Consider the following 9751-nt stretch of genomic DNA (forward strand, 5'->3'; position numbering starts at 1 on the left):
AACTGAGGTAACTGAGAAACGAAATGCTTAACCGCAAGCGCAGCTCCCACCCCTCCCCCGCCATCACGGCCCAGTCCCCCACCATCAAGATCCGATCGTTTCCGTCGCTCTTTGCGGGCCACCCGATTGGCAGGCTCCGCCTTCTGGCAGGGGCTCTCTGATTGGCCGGCTTGGCCAATCAGACAGCGACTCTTTGATTGGCGGACTGACCCCCCCCAACGAAAACACACACACACACACACACACACACACACGGGTTCCTAGAGCCTTGGTTTCAAGCTTCGGATAAAGTACCCCAGCTTTGTCCCGCCCCAGCTGTGTGACCTGGGGGAAGTCCACCTGTGACCTGTTTCCCCACAGGAGGTAGGTTGGTGATGCCAGGGAAAATGCTGGCACGGTGGTTTTCTGCCCACCGGTCTGGGCCTCCGGGGGCCTGTGTGGGTGCGGGTTGGGGGTGGGGAATAGCGTTTCCGCTTACCTACCCCCACCTCCCTAGGAACGCAAGGTAGACTTCTGGCGCCCTCTGCTGGGCGATCGCTTCGGCGCGGGCGGCTTGCGGGAGGTAAGCTGCTCCGAACCACGCTAGCGAGAGCCTCTACCAGGGGCCGTAGGCGTGAACCGAGCAAGACACCGTCGAGGAAGGGACGGGGAAAGCCAGGGTAGCTCTAGTTGAAATCAGCTGGGGCCCCCAATAGTCCACTTTGGAGACTGATAACTCCTACCCAGACATTTGTTCTCCAGCCAGCTGCCCCACGTCCTCCATCCCAGACTCTCCCCAACCCTCACTCCCCGACCAAAAAAGCTCTTTATTGAGCACTCACTATATTCCCTGTGACACTAGGCTGACTTCTTTTACCCAAGCCAGACCACTGGTCAGGAGAGGCAGGGGACGGACCCCTGCAGCAATTGAGTGGCAAGACAGGCACTGACTGGGGCATGGCTGAGTGGGCAGGGTCTTCCCAGCTGGTAGTTTCCTCAGCGAGGGGCTGGCTGGACTCAGGATCTTCTTGCCCCAATCCCACCCTGAATATTCCCAATTTTCAAGTTCTCAGCAAAGATGAGGTAAACTTTACTTCGGGGAGGAAATTGCCAACCTGGCAGTTCCGTAAGTGCCGGGTCATTTTCAGTGGATGCAAGGCAGGATCTGACCACCAGAGGGTAGCAGCGACCGCCTGTGGGAGCCCAAAAAGAGCCAAAGCTGGGAAGACGAAAGGCCCAATTCCAGGTCGCTGGGTAGAAGCCCTACCCCGTCACCCAGAGGGCATCGGCTGGGTCAAGCACCCCTAGACAAATTTACAGCAACTCATTCTTTTTTTTGCTATACAAGTTTATTGAGAGGCAATTGTGTCCCTGCCTGTAAGGAGCTCAGAGATGCTCAGTTCAGAAACCAGAGCTCCTATGGGGTTCAGAGGTTGAGAGCCGGGTAGCACCTGAACGAAGCTTGGCAGGGTTGGAGGGTGGGCCAATGGACGTAGATCAGTACTCAGCTTGGGCAAATGCATGGTGGCTGGAAAATATCAGCAGATTTGGCAGTGGATGAGTGAGGAGGGAGGCCAGACGTGGTTGCCAAGGTAACTGGGATTATATCATGGAAGACTGGGCTACCAGGGCATTGGACAGAAGGCTCCTGAACAGGCCGTTTTGGGCCCTCAAGCTCTCTCTGGTGACCAGGGAAGAGCTGTGATTGGCTGGTGAGGCAACCTGAGGTTGGTAGGAAAGGAGGAAACCAGGTCCAGAGACATGTCAGAAATGACCCCAGGACCACAGGAGGAGGGGAGAGGATGAAAGAGGGCTTTGAGTGAGGGGAGGACCACTTACTTACCTTTGCAGCCAGCCCCAGGCTTCTCACCTCAGGCCTGACCTTGCAGCAGGGACCCTAAAGTTCAGGGAGGGACTAAGACAGGGAGGGAGGCTGGCTCATCTGGAAAAGGGCCTGGGGGGAATTCACTTAGAAAGGTCACCCCACTCTTAGCAAACTGTCACTTGAAACTGGGTTAATCTCATGAGCCTGTGGGAGGGCTCCTGATTAGCCTCAAAATCCTTAAACTTCAGTTTCCACTCTCTCCATCTGAGAAATGGGCTACAATTTTGATTTATGACAGAACCACTTACACAAAGCTGAGGGGAGGGAACAAGAGGAAAAGTGAGTCTTCCCAGCCCTGCCTGGGTCCAGCAGAACAGCCCACCCACCCACCCACCCCTGCCTGGCCAAAAGGCTGGCAGAACCCCAGCCCCAGCTGGTCTGGAGCATGTTTGATTTGGACCCGGCTCCAGTGGTGTAGGGGCTGAATCTGTAGCTAAAAATAGCCAGCAGCTAGGCCAGCTGCTGGAATCTTCCTCAGAGGCAGCCAGGCCAGGCAAGCCAGCTGAGGAACTGGGCACACCCCCATGCCTGGGAGCCCTACTCCTTTACCTGTGAGACGTTCTGAGGACCCAGTTCTCCTATTCTCCAGGAATTCCTGGAGATTTAGAAAGGCACGAAAGATGCTTTAAACTGGTTCTTCCATAGAGCTGTTGGGACACAGAAGCCTAGGGGAGCTGGCCAGGTGGCATTTGTGGGGTGAACTCATTTGGCCCGTGCCATAGCAAGGCCAACGGAGCCCAGGAAAGAAGGGGCCAAATCCACTTCTGTCTTGTCAGGGCAAAGTCCGGCCAGTACAGCTTAGGATGGGGAAGTTATGACAGTGCCGATGACTTCCACTTCCCTAGTGCTTCAGATCATCCTGCAAGGTCACGACACACCTGAGGGTCACCTACTCCACGTGAGGCTGAAGAAGCTGAGCCTTCATATACTAAGCTATTCTCTTAGTATATCTCTGGGGTCCCAGAGATAGGAGGTGGTCTGGGGAATCACTGCCGTACAAAAAGCTCCCCTCACAAAGCCAGGTCAGAAAGAGCTCAAAAGGTTATTGGCTAACTTCCTTCTCCTGGTTCACATGCAGAGAGACCACTGCTCCCAGAAGGGCAGGGACTGCCAAGGTCATTGCCAGCTGGAGACAGCACTGACTGAGGTGGCCTTGGCCTTGAAATAACAGGGTGCCGCTCTCCACAGTCCAGGCAAAAGCTGTGTCTCCACCCAGAGGGTCCAAAAGGTCGCGCTGCACACGGGGCTCTCTCTCAGTGGATGGGCCGGAAGAGGCCTGACCGTGGCATCCAGTAGTAAGGCAGGTCAAGCGGCCTTCCTGCCTGGGGACGCCCTTCCGCTGGCGTGGCCCTCTAGGCAGCCCCACCGGCAGGGTGCCAGGATAGGCCCCGCCCCTCGCTCCCTGGGTGACCTGTGGGCAGGGCTACCCTCTTGGCAAGGAGGAAAGACAGCCTGAGGACATACAGGCTGCCTGGTCCCTCCCTGTCCCCAGGAGGTAATTGGGTGGGGGGGAACACACAATTAGAAAGAAGAGGTGAAAGAGAATATAAGAGGGGAGGAGGTAGCTGATGACAATCCTTCCGGGTCATGGGGACACCTCTCCCTTCCAAGAATCACAAGCAGACCAGTTTAGCACCTAATTGCTCTCTAATTGGTCCCAGGGAGGGAGTGGAAGAACTGGCTGTAGCCCTCCAGGCAGCTGCTGAAAGGGGAGGGTTTAAATCATTTAACAATCTGCCACCCAAAGCAGGTAAAGACCCTTGCCCCAGGAGCGTCAAGGACTCTATCCAAAGGGGACACAAGACATCCTCAGGCGGCACAAAGGTCATTGAGGATCAAGAGAGTTGAATGGTTTCATCAAAGGCAGAGCGGAACTTAGACCTTAGGTCTGGGGTTGAGTGCGGAAGGAGGGAAGAGGCTCATCAAATTATACAGGGAGGCTTCCCCCTCACCCTGGGTAGGGGGAAGGGAGACTAGTGACAGGTGTGGTGGGGTGCATGCCGTTCCTCCTGGCAAAGGACAAGATGGACCAAACCCAGCGTATCTGGGACTGGAGAGGTGAAGGCATGGCAGCCAGAAGAGCCAACAGCACCTCTGGGTTACTTTCAACCAGATAGCTTTCCCAGCTCCCGGCAGTGATGCCAGCAGACAGCTGGCATGGGAGGGAGCCCAAAATAACCCAGACAGCTGGGGCTAGGGGGTGCCATGGACACAGTCGCTGGGCTGGAAGTCAAGACACCTGGAACCCTCTCCTGGCTGCTGGTGGTGACCTCGTGACCTTGGGCGAGTCACTTATACTCTCGGAGGGTGGGTGACCCCCAATTAAGACAGCTCATGGAACAGCCTGTGGAGCTGGGGGCAGGCCATGATCACAACTCAAACTACACAAGAGGAAGAATGACGCTGGCTCCCTTCCCAGGGAGAGCCAGTCTTCCCCTCTGCCCTGAGGCCTTGCCACGTGCTCTGGGGTGGGCTGTGGGGAGGAGCTCACCCAGCCTCCATTCCCTGCAGCCACATCGGAATGGAGGCCGACTAGTGTGAAGCCTAAATGAGAGGCCAGCCCCTTTAATGGCAAATAATCCTCCCATCACCCTTTTCAGCATGCATCATTTTACACAGGAGACCCGCCCAAGGTCACCAGCACAGTGGAGATTCAAGCCCACAGCCTTAAGAGCCTCTCTTGATTAAGCACCACAATGACTCCAAACAAAACCTCAGGGTCAAGCCCTTACAGGCTCCCCCAAATCGCAGGTAAAAGTGGGCAGGGCTGATCTGCAGCCCAAAGGAGAGTCAGTTCAAACCCCAAATGGTTCATCAAAGTCATTACATACTAGAGACCACAGGGGGGAGAGGGTCAGAGATCAAGGGCCATACCATCTCCAGCTGTGGAGCTTCCGGGAGACAAAAGAGACTGGGAAATTAGGCAGACAGCTTGCGTTAGAAGAGAGAGTTGCCATTATTAAGAAGCCAACCACTCTGCCAAGCACAGAGCTTGCATCCTCACAACACCCCAGGTGTTAGCTAGCCCACAGGTTCTTAAAATGTGTCTCCAGTTGACAGCAGCAGCACCACCACCTGGGAGCATGTTAGAAATGCAAGTCCTCAGTCCCCACCTACTGAGTCAGTTCTAAAGTGCTCCATGCTCCAGTTTGAGAATCACTGACCTACACCCACGTGTGCAGGTGGGCTCAGAGACGGCAGCACATGCAAGGTACTGCAGGTAAATGGCTAGCCGGTTTGTATGACTCTAGAAACGGGTCGTTTTGGTGTGGGGGTGGGGAGGGAATCGTGGGAATTCCCAGGAAGTGGGAGAAGAGTCAAGAAACCTCTTCCTCGCAGAGGAAGCTGGCTCAGATGACAGGTCCTGTTTCACCTCCCTAGCAGCTCAAGCAGTCACCCCACACGCCCAAACTGGGGGCAAGACGGCAAGGCCCTGCTTCTGGGCAGCAAACGGTGTCTTTCAAGGCATCCAGGGGCCTCCCACCACCACAAAACACACCACTAGGAAACACTTGCCAATGCAGCCTGTCCTATGCTACTAAATACAGCAGAGAATTCCACGCCCCAAACTCTGACAACAGAAGCTGACAGGCGGGATGGATGAACCCAGCAGGCAGCCGGTTTCACACAGTCCCACACATCTGTGTGGGGGAGGGGCCGCAGAACAAGCCTAGCGGGTTTGAGGTGTACGCCCAACCGGGGCTCCAGGCCAAAGCCCCCCAAATAAATCTCCCTCCCAGGCTGCAAAAGGGCTTACACCTACCTTAGTGGGAGGACTCTCAACAGTCAAACTAGGCCTGCTCCTGCTGTCCAGAGGACGGTCCACTCTGGGGGTATGGCCTGTTGCCCCGTCTCTGGCCAAGAGCCTGGGAGGTTGGGGGGGGGGGGAGGGAAGTGGGAGGATTTGTTAGGGAGTTGATGGCCACAAACTGGACAGGATCTCCTGGACAGAAAAGGAGACTTACAAATCACCCCTCCCCCACCCTATTCCCAGCTGCCAAGGCAGTCCTCACTGCGCAATGGATAAGAGGGGGGATGGTGGGTGAGTCACGAAGGTTCAGCCCGGGTGACAAGCAGCAGGAGGCCACTCATCTGCATTTCCAAAGGCCTGCCCCGTCCGCAACCCTTCTCCCAAGAAGGGCTATAGTGAGGATTTACCTGGGAGCCCTCCGCCCCCGGGGCCTCGGGGAAGGCCCGCAGAACCTTCCCAGGCCCCAACCCCCCACCTCAGCCTCTAGAGGGCTGGGTTGGAGAGCGTGCCCTGGACGACCAGATCCGGGCGTCGGTGGCTTCCGTGAGGGCCTCACGCCCAAAGTGGGGACAAAAAACGACCCGGCGCTTCGTGCACGGCTAACAAAGGGCGGTTGGGAGCCAGACCTGGGAGCCGAGGCTCGGGAGTGCAGCTGGGGGTCAGGACCTGGCCTCCGGAGGGGCCGATCCACGTCGAAGCCCAGACCAGCCCCGTGGCCCTTTGCTACTGGCTCCCGCGCGGGAGGAAGAAGGAAAAACACCCGCGGCCGGGCGGTGGGGCGAGGCCTCGTGCCCGCGGGCCACCCCCCTCCCCCCGATTGTGGCGCGGGGTCGGAGCCAGCTGCGCTGGTAGTCGAGGCCTCCCGGCCAGGGGCGTCCACACAGGCAGCGGCTTGGAACGCGGGAGGCGGCCTCCCCTCCCCCTGGCCCCGCCGCCTCCCTCCCACCTCCCGCCTGGCGCGCAGCGGCCGCCACCGCCCGAGCCGCGGGTGGCGCGCGAAATGGCGCCCGTCTGGCCGCCTCGCCCCACGGAGGCGAGCGCGGGAGCCCCGGAGCGCGACGCCCCCAGGCCAGCGACCCCCGAAACGGCCTCCGCCACCAGCCCCTGGCTCGGAGCGCTGTGCCCCGTGGGTCCTTGGGACACGGCCCCGCTGAGGGACCACTGCCTGCTCCGGGCGCCCAACGACAACCGGGGAAGGAGGGAGGAAGAGGAGAGTAGCCGCCATTAGCTGCCCGCCCCCGGCCCCAGCCTGTGGCTCTGCTCTGAACCTTAAAATAAAACTCGTGTTTGGGAGGGAGGAGCGAGCGCGGCCGGGAGAACCGGCGGCGCGCGGGCTGCAGGCTGGAGAGATGCTGCGTCATGGTGCCAACATGGACGCCGGCCTTTTGTCCTTTGTTGCTTAGGAAGCGCAGGCGCGCCCTGGAGCCCCGAAAAGCCGGCTACCGAATGCGAGACCCCCACAATCAAAAGGGAAGGAGGCCCTAGATGGGGCGGGGAGGTTTCCTCATCTTTTGCGCCCCCGTATCTCCAAAGCACTTCAATTTCTTCTCCCCACCAAGGCTCAGACCTACAAAAGCGAGGGACGAGCGCAGGCGGCTCCATGAATGCCCCGGGTCGTTGGGGGAGATTCTTCTCTCCTCCTGGGTAGAAGGGGCAAAAAAGGTCCCAAGAGCCCTCCTCGGGCCCCCACCCCTCACCGATCCGGCTGCCAAACATAAAACTCCAGAATCTTCCTTCTCCCCTCAGCTCCCACACATTTGCAGCCCTTGGCCTGCTCTAAAATAAAATAATTTCCTCGAAGGGGCAAAAGGAACTTTTTTTTTTTTTTTTTAACTTACCCGCTCACCCCGGTGCCATGGAGTCTGGAAGATCAAGCTGGGCGGAGAGTTTGGAGGTGTTATTGTAAATATCTTTGGTGGGGGGGGATTGTTTAGTTGGGAATATTTAGGGGAATGGTGGTGCCTTTTTGTTGTTGTTACCTTTTTGTAAGTTACACTCTCATGGCATTTTCTGTTCCTTCCACTTCTGCAAACTTTCCAGGGTTGGGTTGGCAAAAGGCGACTTCGCTGAGGGCTGTTTACTGCTCTCGATATAGCAATGGTGTGACCGTCATTAAGAGACAAAAGGCGAAAACACAGTCAAGTCAAACAAAAGGCAAAAAGACACACGGCCATCCCATCCACCATAGAAAATACCCGCGAGTTAACGTTGGTGTTTGGCTCGAACCAGCTAGGACTTGTTTTCCACTTTTAATCTAGTTTCCTGTGACGGCTTCAGTCTCTACACAAAGAGGTCTTCCTTTCCCTCACCCACCCCTCTACCAAGACGAGAAAAACAGAGCTGTTTTTCAACTGATCAATTTTCAAAGAAAGTGTACATGTTACTAGGAAGAAAGCTGACTAGCATTTATTGCTGTAAACATTTTCAAAAGCTTCAAGCCTTAGCTTTTTAAAAGCAAAATCGTCTAAGAGCATTTTAACTGGCTTATAATAGACAAGAGCAACAAAGACATACATGCAGATGAAGGTTCAGAAAATTAAGGACATCTCAGCAACATTAACATGAAAACTGCACTGCATAAGGACACAATGGATTGGGTACTTACAATGTAAAAGGTTTTTAAAAACTTAAGAGTAACAATTGCTTACAATTTTTTGTTGCTGCCATTTCGCTAGTCCTAAAACTACACATTTAAAACATTACCTTGTTAAAAAGAGAGAAGGAGTTAATAAGATGGCCAGGTTTAAGTGTTTAATAGAGGAAACTATATTTAAAAATTTATTGTTCAGTCAAGAGAATACAGATTAAGATAGCTCCAAGCTCCCCCCACCCACCCAAGAAAAAAAGAGGAAAAAAATTAAATATGTCATTTACTTAGGTTTTTTGGAATTCAAAATTGTTAACTGCTGACATTAATGGTGTGCTATGACCTAGTTATACAAGACAAAGATGGATTCCAAGTCATAAGGAAAAATCCAGATCTTTTTAAAAAGTCTTCTTCATTCTTCCAATAGTGAGTCCTTTAGCTTGTTGACAAATGTTAAACACAACACTGAGGCGTCCTGAACTGGATGGTGGAGTCAAAGGAAAAACATTCCCCATTTGCAACAAAGGAAAAACCCACTTGGCCATTTAATTCCATTGCAGAAAAATGGCTCCCCTCATCTGTTGGCCTCTCCTTGGTGTCTGATGAAGGATGTTTTGAGATCAGCGTCTAATAACTCAAGCCCTATAGAAGACGAGCGCTGATTGGCTGCCGCGCCCTGCCGCCCTGCTCCAGCCAATTACCTACCCACGGCCAAATTACAAACCCCGAAAAAGAGCCCCAATATGAAATACACCACTACGAAGCCCCAGCGAGGCGGCTCCCTCGCCTCGGTCGCCAGACACGAGAGGCAGAGGGGGCTGCAACTGCGTCCTCGCGAAGCCCAGGAGCCTCGGAGTTGAACTCACAAAATGGAAGCCGCGCGCTGATTGGCCGCCGCCACTCCCGGACCTTTAATAAAGAAAGGGGAAGGAAAAGATAAATGCAAAAAAGGGGGACTCTCTCCTCCGCTGGTGGCTGCAGGAAGGAGTGGGGGGGGGGGCGGTGGAGAGAAGCATGTGTTATGGACAATTACAGGGCGCTCCTCTCCAAAAATAAAAACAGAGCAAAAGGCTTCTATCAGCCAGAGTCCAGGCGAGAGTTGCATCCTCCCAGGAATGTGAATGCTAATTTGGTTAAAATCTTGGTTTCCCCTCCCCAGCTCAGCTCCGGGGGGGAGGCGGGGGAGGGGGTCGAGGGGCAGAAGAGGAAGCTGGAGCGTAGATACCTCGATTGCAACTCGTCTTGAGTCGTCTAGCCTCCCCACGGGACTCGAGCGTCCAGACATACAATCACACACACACACACACATTCACTCACACACCCCAAAACCCCAGTCCTTTCCCCCGAGCCCCCACGCGCCCACCTCAGGTCTTGGCAGTTTAGAAACAGTTGTGGAGGCCCGAGGCGCACGCCGCGGCTCAGAGGGTAGCCTCAGCCGTGGAGGTAGAGCCCGGGGAGACCCCTTCCCCCGCCCGCTAAGCCCCCCACCTAGGTCCCAGCAGAATAAATAAATTAAAAGGCCTTCCCCCAGGGAGGGGGGAGGCAGTGT

The 9751-nt window shown here is 55.4% G+C and overlaps 1 long non-coding RNA gene across 7 annotated transcripts; it reads right to left on the reverse strand.

The window, feature by feature from the left end:
• Positions 1–1500: 1500 nt before the first annotated feature.
• Positions 1501–9702, reverse strand: LOC141566972 (uncharacterized). Of its 7 annotated transcripts, none has more exons than XR_012492525.1 (5): positions 9566–9702; positions 9069–9111; positions 7595–7695; positions 7454–7490; positions 1501–5730 (listed from the first exon to the last, which is right to left on the reverse strand). It is a non-coding gene; the product is annotated as an uncharacterized LOC141566972 (long non-coding RNA). The 7 variants fall into 7 exon arrangements; XR_012492527.1 differs by lacking the exon at positions 9566–9702 and adding an exon at positions 9428–9483; XR_012492524.1 differs by lacking the exons at positions 9069–9111; positions 9566–9702 and adding an exon at positions 8740–9062.
• Positions 9703–9751: the final 49 nt, after the last annotated feature.

The sequence above is a fragment of the Rhinolophus sinicus genome, linkage group LG16 (assembly GCF_036562045.2).
Source record: "Rhinolophus sinicus isolate RSC01 linkage group LG16, ASM3656204v1, whole genome shotgun sequence".
NCBI classification, from domain to species: domain Eukaryota; kingdom Metazoa; phylum Chordata; class Mammalia; order Chiroptera; family Rhinolophidae; genus Rhinolophus; species Rhinolophus sinicus.